Here is a 13,462-nt window from a genome sequence, read left to right as displayed (position 1 = left end):
CTACCTGAATGGCCACAACTCTTGACTGATGCTCATGGCAGCAAATTCAAGTACTTTTTTGGGATGATGGCCGCATTCTGGGATCGGCGGACTCTATGTCGCCATTCATTCATTTACGCTACTAGGGTAAACACACAGATGATCCATCGTCATCACGCTGGCCAGGCCTTATTCACTCGATTTTGGTGAAACAAGAATACAATTACAACTTTAAGCATACCATTCAAAAGATTGAAGTTTCATCAACATAATGTGATATAGGAAAGCCCCATACGAACTAAAATAAGCATGTGAGCTCTTCGTAAAATATGTTTTCAAGCCAGTTTTGAAATCCAATATGGCGGCAATCGTGTGCCTGGCAGGTCTAACCACGGACAATCCACCATCTTTCCCAGCCTTCCCAGCACTCATTTGAACAATATTAGCGTACCTATATATGTAACGTTTATTGATCTTACTCAAGATGCAGTTGTAATCAGCACAATAAAACAACAATTTGTTGTCTTTATTAGTGAAAGTATGAAACTTTTTATTCCCGGGGTCATGGTTTGAACTGAATTCATTTTTACCTTGTAATCAGTGGTTTTATCCTTACTGTCATCACAACTGAAACTCCACATTGCTTATTTGACTGTAATTATACACATTTTGGTCTTAATTCACTCCACATTGCACTTGAACCACGTTGCTGTTCCTGGTTCCTAAGCACTCACTCCGCAAACACAGTTACGAGCAGCAGATGACTACACTTTATGAGGTGCAAAGCTTTATTCCCTCAATTGTTTACTTTACTCATTAATTAGTTTAACTTTACTTCAAAATGGTTAATCCATGTCTATTATCCCTTTTTTGCAACCAAATTAACCCCGGAAAATTACAAATATTTCGGATGTATACTTAGGTACTAGCAGACAACGCAAGGAAAAATTACTCATCGTTGCCAATCTAGCAGAGCGTCACACATACGCTGATACATTTACAAACTGTTTCCATGAATTCTAGTTGTCATAGTAATGCAGTAATGATAAAATTGCTGTTATATGTATATATACTACAAATAGGTGGATATGCTAATTTCACTTATTTCCCCAGTTTTGTGTAAGTCTTATACCCAGTTTGTTGGGTAAACACATACCAATTGACAACACTGATAAACAATTGAAGAGCGCAAAACGCCACAAAGAATGCAGTAGTCCCCTTGAATAAGTACAAATAAGTCTTGGTAAGAGTCGGGGTTATGATTGTGTGATGAAAGTGCCCCAGCGTCTGTTTACAAGTGGTGTGCAGATTTAGCACAGGAAATGGGAAGTTTGTTGACATAAGCGATTCCGCAAACATCGAGATGGCGTCAATCTTCTAAACTTTTTTAATCGCAAGTAAAAATTTTGAAAGCGTTTAGGGGTTGTGGGCACTGCGTTGGCCACCCTTTTCATTACCCTCTGTCTAAATCTTAAAATATGGCCCTAAATCTAGGCAATAACTCCGCATGGACTGCAAGAAACATTCCAGCAAATATAATAGCCACTACGTAGGGACTGGGGCGTCAAACGTATTTCGCCGTGTTTAGTACTAATCCCTGGAGGTTAATTACAGTCAACCTCCCCCCCCTAAAAAAAAAAAAAAAAAAAAAAAAAAAAAAAAAAAAAAAAAAAAAGCCAAATTCTTGACAGACAACCCAATTATTATATACTACTAGTAGGAACCTGTAATTTGCAAAGAAATACCAGACGCCAAGTTATTACCTATTTCTACCGCTACTCATTTCATTAGCATTCAACCTAACCAATCACATGCAATCTAACCTAATTTAGGGTACCATTTACTTGGTAGTATAAAGATATAGTTTTCAGACTTAACATAAACTTGCTCTTTAAACTGAATGAGATTATAGCCATCAATGGGATTAGGCTATAGGTACCAAGGTCTTTGTATTTTACTAGGAGTATCGTATAGGTATATCCCCCTCCCAAAAAACCAATATCTGTGGTCCCCCACATTATAGTAGCTAGAGGGAATACCAAATAGGTAGCCTAGTAGGCTACTAGCCAACGTGTGGGGTTAGCTTATCTATTTTAAAGTCCGATATCTACTAAATTTGTTAGGACGAATGTTAGATATGTTAAATAACACATTAAAACATAAGTTACCTATTCTAAGTGGATTTTTCTTGGATACTACCTAGCTATGTAAGAGGGACAATAGGCTGGCCGCTAATCAAGATCACAGCTTTTCTCCAGCCGAAATCTGTCATAAAAAACATCTTTCCGAATAACAAAACTCACAAATGCCTTCACCAATACCTCTTTTAAGAACAATACTTACAATACATCAACTGAAACTGTATTTCTACTTACCAATATAAATTCTGAAATGTTATACGTTTGTTGGGTTAATCAGCGTTCATTCATTTACCGAACCACCATGTCAACAGAACAGCGTTCGTCGTCACGCCAAGCGTACAAGGATACTCGTTGAGGGTGTTGTTGTTAAGTTGAAGGCTTATGAATTTTAAAATTTACTCTAATGACAGCTTGTGTTTCGTGCACTCGCACAAAATCAAATGACATCTAATTATACGGACAGTGAATAATTTAAATGACGCAAATTCCCCCAAAAAATACGGAATTGGGGAAAGCAGCACTATGTCAACGTTAAGAACACTCCCATGAACATACTACAAGTCTACAACGTCACCCACTTGGGCCACTGTGAAATTCACAGTTTCACACATCTTTCATGCGCCATATGATCCACAAATCTTCCCCTCATATCCAGCCTCTCTTCCAATACTTCTCATTCGAGTGGGCATGATTCTTCCATTTCTTCTGGTGATCACGGGAGCCCAGGTTACTTAAGAATCCTTATAGTGCAATCATGGTTTATGTAAAAAAAACATATCCATCTCCCTTTCATCATTATATCGTCTAATAATTATGAAACTTCGATAATCTCTTTTATGGCATCCTTTTTTACTCTACCCTGCCATCTGAATCTCAACATTCTTCTTAAAGCATTATTTTCAAACATACTTATCATAACAATAATTCCTATCCGCATGGCAACACAGACCTCTAAAGACAAGCATTCTACGTGTTTGCTATTTCAGTGTAACTGATTTTCGAATCTTAATTAGACTGTCCACTGTTAGGTGTGCCCTTTTTTATTCTCTCAGTTTATGTAAAATCAAGAAGACAACTCAAAAGGACATGTCCAGTGCAAAACAAAATAGGCATGCAAGAAAATAGTAGTGTTGACCAAGCTAAAAATGTTTCACTTTAATTCAAATTTAATGCTACATTGGTGGCACCGTTGAGATTTTTTCATAACTGCTATTCAGGGGTCATCAATATATATTCAAACGATCATTCTCTACTAAGGTTCTTAGATACATAAGTGGACGCGATGTGAGCAGAGGTGATCTCTTCTTTGTATGTGATAAAACCAACATAAGAAAATACGGTTGTCACTGAAACTGCGGATATCAACGGGGAATGCCGATAGATGGAGATTCTCCCACTTGCAGATCCTATACAGAAAAAAAAAAATAAATAAAAATCTGAATACGTGGTATTACGAGATACATATTTCTCAGTGGCGTCATGATGATAGCATCAAATACTGAAGTACCTCTGTCCCAATTATTTTGATAAGGCTAATTCAATAGTGAATGAGTATAAAAAATTAAGTAGATTGCAATAATTGTGTAAAAAGTTGAGGATATCTTAGTTTTACCAGATCACTGAGCTGATTAACAACTCTCCTAGGGCTGGCCCGAAGGATCAGATATTTTTACGTGGCTAGGAACCAATTGGTTACTTAGCAACGGGACCTACAGCTTATTGTGGGATCCGATATACATCAAGAAATGAATTTCTAACACCAGAAATAAATTCCCCTGGTTCCTTGTTGGCAGAGCGGGGAATTGAACCCGGGCCCTGAGATCAGTAGTCGAGCACGAATAATTGTGTAGTGGGAACTGCAAGGCAAGGGATTTCGCCGAGCTTGAAAATTTGCGGGAAAGGCAGATTTGCCTTGGGACGTTAACATACAAATGATAATCTTACGATAAATGGAATCACTGGAAGTTGACCCAAGAATTGTTCATTTCTTGGAAAAGATTGAGACTAGGCCATTAGCCAGAGACCAGAGTATGAGTGGGTTCAGATGAACACCTCCCCTCAACAGAGCACCTGAGTTCTACCAGGAGCGGCCAGTGTTGCGAAAATGGATACGAAAGTATCATTTGGATAATTTCTAAAATCGCTGTCCGTTTTTACGACGCTGACGAGAATAATACGAAATGGTAGAAATTGATAAAAATTGGATTTTTCTTTTAGAAAATGGATACGTTTTGTTTGTATTTGCCATGTTTGGTTAATTTTTCAAAACATTTAATACCATTTTTTTTTAAAATGCACATTTTCCCGCAATTCAACAAAGAATAATCAACACGTACATTTGAACGTTCCTGTCTCTCCTAACCCCTTTATCGGATCCCATGCCACACCCCCGCTGAACACCACACAGATGACATGAAAGTAGAGTGAAGGTTCAAACGTGTTATATTTGCTTCAATCACAGCCTCACTCCAGACATGCACCAATTTGAAAGGGAAAATGTGGATAAAAAGTATGTCGGATACAACAAAATTTTTGAAATGGCAGAAAAAGTTGGAGTGATCCCTGCACACCTCACCTGACAAAAAGGCGGCAACACAAAAGTACTGAACAGACAAAGGATCCTTTTGAGCATTATAAAACGAATCTGGCAATTCCACTTCTGGACAACATCATATCGGACTTTCAGGAAAGCTTTTTTAAACTCAGAATCACAGCAACTTCGCTGCTTGGATTTGTGCCTTCTGTCAGTTGTGGTGAAAAAGAAGTGAACCAGCTATGGAGGAGTTATGGAGTTCCATTTGACAACGTCTGTGTGTGTGTGTGTGTGTGTGTGTGAGAGAGAGAGAGAGAGAGAGAGAGAGAGAGTAATTGGTAGTTGGATGGTTAATGACTGTATTGGCTGTTGGTGAGTTCTGGGTTGTCTGTTAATTGGTGCTGTTGATTGTTAGAGTTCTGTTCTGTGTTTTGAGTGAGTTTTTAGGCAGTCTTTAGTCAGCAGCTGTGAGGGACAGTAGTGTGGGCAGCAGTCTGGTGAAGGCATTGAGATTCGTTTGAGTTGTTTTGTTGATTTGTTGTTAGTTATTGTTAAGTTTGGTGTTGTTAGTGGGTGTGTGTGTTGTCTTTTTGTGTTGTTTTTTTTGTGTTAGTAATTGTTTGTGCAGTGGTCTTGTGTTGTGGTTGAGTTCCTTGTAGTTTGCTGGGTTGTTGGGTTGTGTTTGTTCCTTGGTTGTTTGCTGTGTTGTCGAGTTGGGGTTGTGTTCCTTGGTTGTTGTTGTGGTTCTTGGGTGTTGTGTTGTTGGGTTGTGGTCCTTGGTTGTTGTTGTTATAGTTGTGGGGTTGTGGTCTTTGGTTGTGGTTCTTGGTTTTTGTCTTGTGGTTGTTAGTGTTCCAGTGACCTCAACCAGCAGACAGCACAGGATAGCCTGGAGTATCTGGAGTTGGGTAAGTACATGTGTTTTGAGAGTTTTTTGTTTTTTGGGTTTGTGTTTTTTGTTCTGTGTTGGTATAGGTCAATTGTCCTGCATGAATTCTGTAGTGCAAAGAAGAAAGTGTGACTGAGGGTGGGTTTGGCAGCTGGAGTGATTAGGTTTATGTGGGGGGGATTTGCCGCTTGCTTTTAAGTTTGTGATCCTGCCACATTATTTTTTGGCGCCCGAACAGGGACTGTTGGTACGGCAACTGCAGGACGATTGAGTTGTGTGATTGGTAGAGAAAGTACGGATGGAAGGGTTGAAGGAGATAGAGAGGCGGAAGGAGGAGCTGAGGTTGGCGAAGGAAGCTAAGGAAAGATTGGAAGTGGAGAATGAGAGGTTGAGGATAGAGTGTGAAGAGCTGAAGAGCGAGTTAGAGGAAATGAGAGGAATGCTAAGGAGTGCAAAAGTGGAAATGAAAGAAGAGGTGAAAGAAGTGGAAGAGAGAATGGTTGAGAAATGGACGAAAAATTCAGGGTGATGATGAATGCAGCGCAGGAAATGATGAAGGGATTCATGGGAGAGGGAGCTGTAGGCAGTAGGCCTACTGGGTCTTGTGACGGGTCAGGAGTGGTAAAGAAAGTGAAAGAGCGAGTGGATGAGAGAATGATTGACGAAGGTGATTTGGTTGTGATAGGTAGGGAAAGAAGGGGAAAATATAGGATAAGGATAAACCTGAGGACAAGAATAAGAAGGGGGCTGAGGAAAAGAAGAAGACTAAGGGAAAGAAGGTTAGTCAGGGTGAGGGACAGGATGAGACTAGGACTGAATACATTGGGGAAAGGGCTGAGAGTGATTTAGATAGTGGTGAGAGGAAACAGGTAGGTAGAAAGAAGAAGGGTAAGAAGAGTGTAGTCAGGAGTATGGACGTGAGTATGGAAGTTGACTCACTGTATTCGGAAGAGGGAAAGAGGGGTCAGAATGGAAGTAGCGAGAGTGAGAGTGAGCAGGAAGTACGAAAGGCTGTGTATATGAGAGAGGTACCCCGATGTGCACAATACGAGGAATATGGTAGTGGGGACATAGGGGACTTTTTTAAAGAATATGAGAGGTATTGTGAGACAAAGGATGGGGATAACAAGAGAGTCTGGGCAAGAGAGTTAGGTAGCTTTTTGACAGGATTTTTGTTGAGTATGTATGGGGTAATGATGAGTGTAGGGAATGTGCCGTATGAGAGTGTGAAAGCTAGGATTGTAGAACATGCAAAGAGGATAAAGAGAAGTGTTAGATATAGGAGAAAGCAAGATTTTGAGGAGGCAAGAATGAATGTTGGTGAGTCGTTGTCAATGTATGTCTGTAGGTTAGAAACATTAGCCAGGAAAAAGTTTGGGGACGAAGGGATAAATGAATGTAAGGAGTTAGTGCGAAAGTTGTTGGCGACTGTACCAGAGAGTGTATATGAGTTTATATATCTGAAACGTAAGGAGAAAATGCAATGGTCGAATGAAGGTTGACATGGAACGACATTTTAGAATTAGTAGAAGATTACGAGCTAGATAGGTGTGTGAAAGAGAGTAGAAGTGTTAGTGTTAGGACTGAAGTAGCTGAGGTTGTACCAGAGTTTAAAAGCTATAGGGAGGCAGTTTTGGAAGGGCCGAGGTGAATGGCAGAGCGAGTGGTAGATAGGAGCGTTAAGGCAAGCAATGTGAGTGTAGTTAGCCCTAAAAGAGATAGGAGTGCAAGTGTTGGAAGAGTAGGGTCAGTTAGTTGTGAGCGAGAACAGCAGTGTTATAGATGTGGTAAGCCAGGACACAGGAAGAATGAATGTCGGTGGGCGTTAGGAGCATGCTTTGGGTGTGGGGAAACAGGGCATAAATGAGTGAGTGAGTGTAAGAAAGATAGGGATATTAAATGTTATAGGTGTGGACAGGCAGGGCACATAGCTAGTGGATGCCGGGGTACCCGTACGAACATAGTTTGTGGCACTGCGGGAAGAACAGGCATTATGCTAGGATGTGTAGAGAACAACATGCGAAATGTGTTGAATGTGAAATGGAAGGTCATGTGGCATGTGTGTGTAGGTGAAAGAGGATGAGTCAGGCTGGGAATTCGGGAAACTAAGTGAATAGGGGATTCAGTTGGGTGGGTCCTCTAGAGTGCGACAGTATGTTTGGGAGAATGTGATGAGTGAGTGGTTGAAGGTGAATAAGTGTGAGCCGAGCATCAGTGAGCAAATGGGTCTGGAAGATCGACAGTTGGTGTTGGTTGAGTATGGAAGAAAGCGGAAGAAGGTAAGGAAAGGGAATGAAAGGGAGAAACGTGAGCTGCATGATAGAGGGGTTAGTGTTAGGGTAAAAATGGTGGATAAGGCATGTAATACAGATGACTCTGAGGGGAGGAATATTACATATAGCGTATGTGGGTTTGAATTGTCAGGATTTAGTGAAGTTTCACTGGGGAGGGAATCAGGTGGTAAGGATGTAGTTGGCAGTATGAATGAGTCTCTTCGGGAGTTTGGCAGAGTGTAAAGCTCTGACCTGCCTTCACCAGAACTCGTGCCCCAGCCCCCATGAGATCATGCGATACTTGGAAGGTGAATTTTTCAAGGGTTCCAAGTGAAAACTGGCCCGCTACCCCAGCAGCAGCAATAAAGGGATGTGACCCCACACCATTTCCTCAGCATTAGGATTTTACTTCATATTGCAGACACCTCATCAATCACATCCTCCAAATGTGAGCTGAGTGCCAGTGTTATGAGGCGCCTTCACGCATACATTAGTGTTGGCATGACTGAGTTCCGACTGACACCCCTAGCTCTCCCTTTCAAGGTAAACCTTGAAAGGGTTGTAAAGCTATTTGTAAAAGACACAAGGCGAATGGAGGTGGCCTTGCTACTTACAAATAAAGACGAGGTTTGTTTATCTTGCTTTTCTCTGTGGGAAGTACAATTGTGTACAGTGCAAAAAGTACTCCTAAAACCCTGGAGCTTCCTAGGTCTTCGGTTGCTTGGACACTCACAGGGGCTCAGCGCCAAAAATCCCCTGGAAGAACAGTTAGCTTGCCAATGCACGTGAAGATGTATAGGGGGTTTCCTTCTAATGGTAGTGTTGTTAATATTACTGTTGGCAATCATTTGAGTTCGGGGTTCGATCCATGTGTGAGTAAGAATTCACAAACGGTTGCCTTGTACATGCATTCCACAGTACGCATTCACTTCTAGACAGGAAAGTACTAATGACTCGAAGTGAGCTTTGGTTTCCTGTGCAACAACATTATTGAGCACCTCTGCAATAAGAGTGGAGAACATCACCGACATAATAGGAAGAAAGTACTTTCCACAGTGACTCATTAAGCCACTGAAAAAATTTCTTTGCAAGCTCAACAACGGTATGGCACTTCCGGCCACGACGATTTTCGCGGCGGGCAACACTGCGGTAGTTGGTAATCACATTCATTGGCATTTACCATTTTTCTCGCACTAATATTGTGCGTACATTTCCTTCCCCTGTCCGGCCACCTAGCATCTAACGACCAAATCATTCAACTATCGCCCTTTCATTGAGGCTGTTACCTCTTTCCTGTCATTGGCTTACTGTGGGGGAGGGATAAAAACAAAACATAACTATAGATTTACAGTCTATAATCCAAATTATACTCTTACATTCTACGGTCCTCCTAAGGGGTAAACACAGACCAAGTGCTATTAAATTCTCTGATAACACACAGTCCCCAAAGAGTGTTACATCCATACGTCTTTCCTCAGCTAGGTGAAAACCCGGTCATTTCTGAGTGATGAAGTCACTTCCACCTTAACTGAGCTTTACTGGCTACCTATATACCAAATTTTAACTCTATATCTATTGATTTATAAAAACATTTATTTTTCCTTTCAATAAGTGATCTTTGTATGTGACATTATCTTCGACAACTTCTATTAAATGAACAAAATAGTCTTTGGAAGCTTGGATTCCAGTTCAGCGGCTTGTTCCACATGAATAGGGGTTTATCTTCTGGATAATAATGATGATAAAATAAAAAACAAGAATTGAGTAATGTGTGTTTTGACGTACAATGTGATAAAAAAAAAAAAAAAAACTGAAAGGACGAGAAATGTAGAGATGCGTAGTAGCTAGACCTTGCGTAAGTGCGGGACCACCCACAGAGGTATCTGTAGAGTACGTAGTACATGTAATAACGGGGCTCAGGGTCTGCAGTCTGCTATAATACACTCACATTTGTCCTGATGGATTCAAGAAGAGCCTTTACGAAACGTTTTGTAAGGTCTGGTTCCAACGTGAAAGGCACATGTTGGAAAAAGGACAATTCCTCAACAACCTTTGTCTTTTTGCTATGTAATGATTTTGTTTTTAATATTCATATTAAGTACCTCTACTTAACTTTCACTACGTGATTTGTCTTCATAAACTTACATACTATAAATGTTCTCAAGAGAATCGCCATTTGCGAGCTAATCAACACTGATTAAACGTCATAAAAGAGCAAGCATCCACGCTCACTTAAAGATTCCTTCGACGATTTCTTACATTTCGTCAGTGACAGGCTATCATATTCATATTAATCACTTACTTATATTAATACTACTACAATCAAAGGAAATCCGAGTACAGTTCAAAACGATACTGAAAACGATGCTTCAAAGCACAAAGAATGCACAGTCAATATGAAATGGAAGGAAAAGGCTGCCGAGTGCATCCAGTGATTAATCACTTGAAAAACAGTTCATACCGATGATATTCTGGAAAGAAACATTACAGTCCAGTTTTATACAGAAATAAGCTTTTGTAAGAATATGAATATCAGTTAAACCACGTATAAACTCTATCTAATAATTTCAAAAGAAGTATAATGTACAGATTTTAAGAAAGGTACTCGATATGGAGCAAGGAAACAGGGGTGTGGTTACCCCGCAGATAATTAGATTTGTAAGGAGAATACTGTCTTTGAATAGTGAATATTTGGTTTCCAACCGTCAGTATCTTCGGTTTTACAATCCCTCATCTATAGTACATTCACATCACCCATGCATCTGATGTCTAGGTCAGTCCCTTACGACGCTCCTGATTGGCTGTTGATAAGCCAGTCACAGGGCTGGAAACTCTCAGTCTCTCGAGAGACCTCACATAGGCTTGATGTATGTTCCACCTCTCCTGAGGGATACTTTTGAAAGACGAGGTGGAATATACATCCTGTCTATGTGAACTCTTTCGAGAGACTGAGAAATTTTAGCCCTGTGATTGGCTTATCAACAGCCACTCAGGAGCGTCGTAAGGGACTGGCCTAGACATCGGCTGCACGGTTGATGTGAATCTACTATAGTATCTATTCATCTATCTATAATGATTTCCAAGTGAATATTGTCCGGACAGTAGGGAATCTGGGAATTCCGGATACTTCTGGGAATTCCGGAGGTTTATGGAGCTTCCGAAGGCTTCAAGACAATCTCCAGGCTCTGTGGTCTTTTGATCTCTTGCACGATACTAAAGAAGAGTTTTATAGAAATCGGAGACGAAAGGTTTCGAAGATTTCTTTTGGGGGAAGCTCATGTTCTTGGAGATGAAATCCGGAAGGTTCTGGGGCTTCAGAAGGCTTTAAGATGATCCCCAGGCTCTGAAGCCATTGGAAACGTCCTTTGTATTCTCCAGGAACTGAAAACAACTTCACATGATCCTGGAGTCGTGAAGACGTCTTCAAGAATACCCAGAAGCCTTCGGAATTCCCATAAGCTAGTTCTCTCTTCGTCAGGAGATATCTATTTACAAACAGACAAACACACACACACACACACACACACATATATATATATATATATATATATATATATATATATATATATATATATATATATTTATAGATAGATAGATATGTAAATACACACACACACACACACACACATATATATATATATATATATATATATATATATATATATATATATAGAGAGAGAGAGAGAGAGAGAGAGAGAGAGAGTGAGAGAGAGAGAGAGAGAGATTATGTCTATTATCCTGCATGCCACTAGTATCCCTATTCACTCATATTCACTTGTGAAACAATTCATTGCTTCAATTTTTTATAAGTGAATATGAGTGGATTATGACATTGAGTGAAACTTCAAATCAATGTCACAATTTCTATAAAAAAGAATTTGTAACCCTTACTAAAAAAAAAAAAAACAATTTTTCAATACAAAAAACTTTTTTTTCCGATGAAGCCTGTGGCGAATAATTCACACCTGAATTTGAATTATGAATACTGTGCAGATAGAAAAAGGATTTTTTTTTTCTCAATTTGCCAAACTTCTATCAATATTAACATTCCAATGAAGTATTTAGTGTACTTTTTAAAACCACGACAAACGAATTCTCTAAATTGTTCCGACATCTGTAAGTTATTCTGCTTCATGCACATTCAAAAGCAAATTTCCTCTCTAGCAGCTAAAATATCACACCTTTCAGTCTCACTAATTCACGAGTCAAGACGACGTTGAAAAATGTTGAGTTACGGAAGTTTTTCTATTTGCTTCTCAGGTGTGAATTTAAATGTCAGTAAGTAGCACTTCATCTCCATCCTCTTTCCAAAGGCATTTGTCGCCCTGAATGTCGTATGTACAGCGTTATAAATTTATGAGTAGACAAGCATACACTCGAATACATCTAAATAATTCAGATGTGTCAGGTGCTCCTCCCACACCGATGACGTGAGAGGTTTTCGAGCCAATGACAACGTAGGTGAGATCTAGCCAATACGGGCGCGCACCCCGACACCTTTTCACCAATCCAGTGCCTCGTTGCAAACCTGCCCGTATTTATAAACTAAACAGTCTATTACGAAGGTGAAATAAAGGTATAAAAACTGAGGTATGTCCACGTAAGAGTAACCGAAGCTATATTTCACATCAACTTCCACTTCTCAAAGACAAATTCACCAAAAAATAGCCATCTGTTGGCATAGTGTGTGAGATGTAACGGCGATTACGTGTTAACAGTCGATTATCATTGAGTGCTCTCATCTCTGTAATCTGATTTGAAATACTATGAAGTGTACTGGAGTAAATTCGGTACGATTTTTATCTAAGTTTCGCTGATGTGCATTGAACAAAAAGTATTTATTTAAAGATTTTTGACATCCAAGATCCTTGTTATTCTATTTAAAAAAAATAACAGTAGGTGCCTTTGCAAAGAATCAACTTTCACTCAAAATGTATCCAAAATATTTGCCTCTATTTTAGTGAACCAAGCAATCTTGAAGAAACAAATCTCGCAGTCGGATAATAAGCTCTCATCGCAATTCATACGCCCACAGATGAAGACCGCCAGCCATTACTTGACCATCCACGTCTTCTGGATGTTACTGCTAGGTGGGTAAAAGAGAACAATACCATTTAACATCATAAGGACAAATAAATTCACACCGGTTCAGCCATTCATTTGGGCTAAGTAAATACGGTACTTCACATACATGCCGACAGTATGGCTGGAATATTGTTTTTTAATTGGCCAGACTATTGCTTACTTGATGCCATTTTTTCCCCGTTACTTTATTTTATCTTGATTTTTTAAAGTTCAAGGCTTGATAAAAGCATTGAAGAAAGGCAAGACATCTCAATCTTGGTTGTCGTTTCAAGAGATATTATGCACCCGCAATTTACGGGACGAGAAAAAGTCACTAAAAAAAAAAAAAGAAGAAAAAAGAAGCATTGCGCTAAAAAATTTGAATACCTACGGTAGGGGTTCTTAACCTTTTGATGACTCTAGACCCCCAATGAATTACCCAATATAGTTCCATACCCCCTTTGCTTGAGTCTACTTCAGTCCTATTTACTGACAATATAACTTAATATACTTATCGTTTAATACATACTTTAGGTGTCAATAGCTAGGAATAGAACATATATGAAAATCAAAAGCATTTATA

The 13,462-nt window shown here is 39.6% G+C and overlaps 1 protein-coding gene across 2 annotated transcripts in view; it reads right to left on the bottom strand.

Annotated features, from left to right (window-relative positions):
- Positions 1-2,524, bottom strand: part of LOC135225711 (protein argonaute-3-like) — a 470,090-nt gene extending 467,566 nt beyond the window's left edge. Inside the window, exon 1 of one of the 2 annotated variants that reach the window (XM_064265079.1) lies at positions 2,355-2,524. The gene's annotated coding sequence lies outside the window, so the exon portion shown is untranslated. The remainder of the gene's footprint in view (positions 1-2,354) is intronic. The other variant, XM_064265078.1, reaches the window with a different exon arrangement.
- Positions 2,525-13,462: the final 10,938 nt, after the last annotated feature.

The sequence above is a fragment of the Macrobrachium nipponense genome, chromosome 13 (genome assembly GCF_015104395.2).
Source record: "Macrobrachium nipponense isolate FS-2020 chromosome 13, ASM1510439v2, whole genome shotgun sequence".
Taxonomy (NCBI): domain Eukaryota; kingdom Metazoa; phylum Arthropoda; class Malacostraca; order Decapoda; family Palaemonidae; genus Macrobrachium; species Macrobrachium nipponense.
The sequence above is the reverse complement of the archived record's forward strand: the minus strand, read 5'-3'. Positions and strand labels throughout refer to the sequence as shown.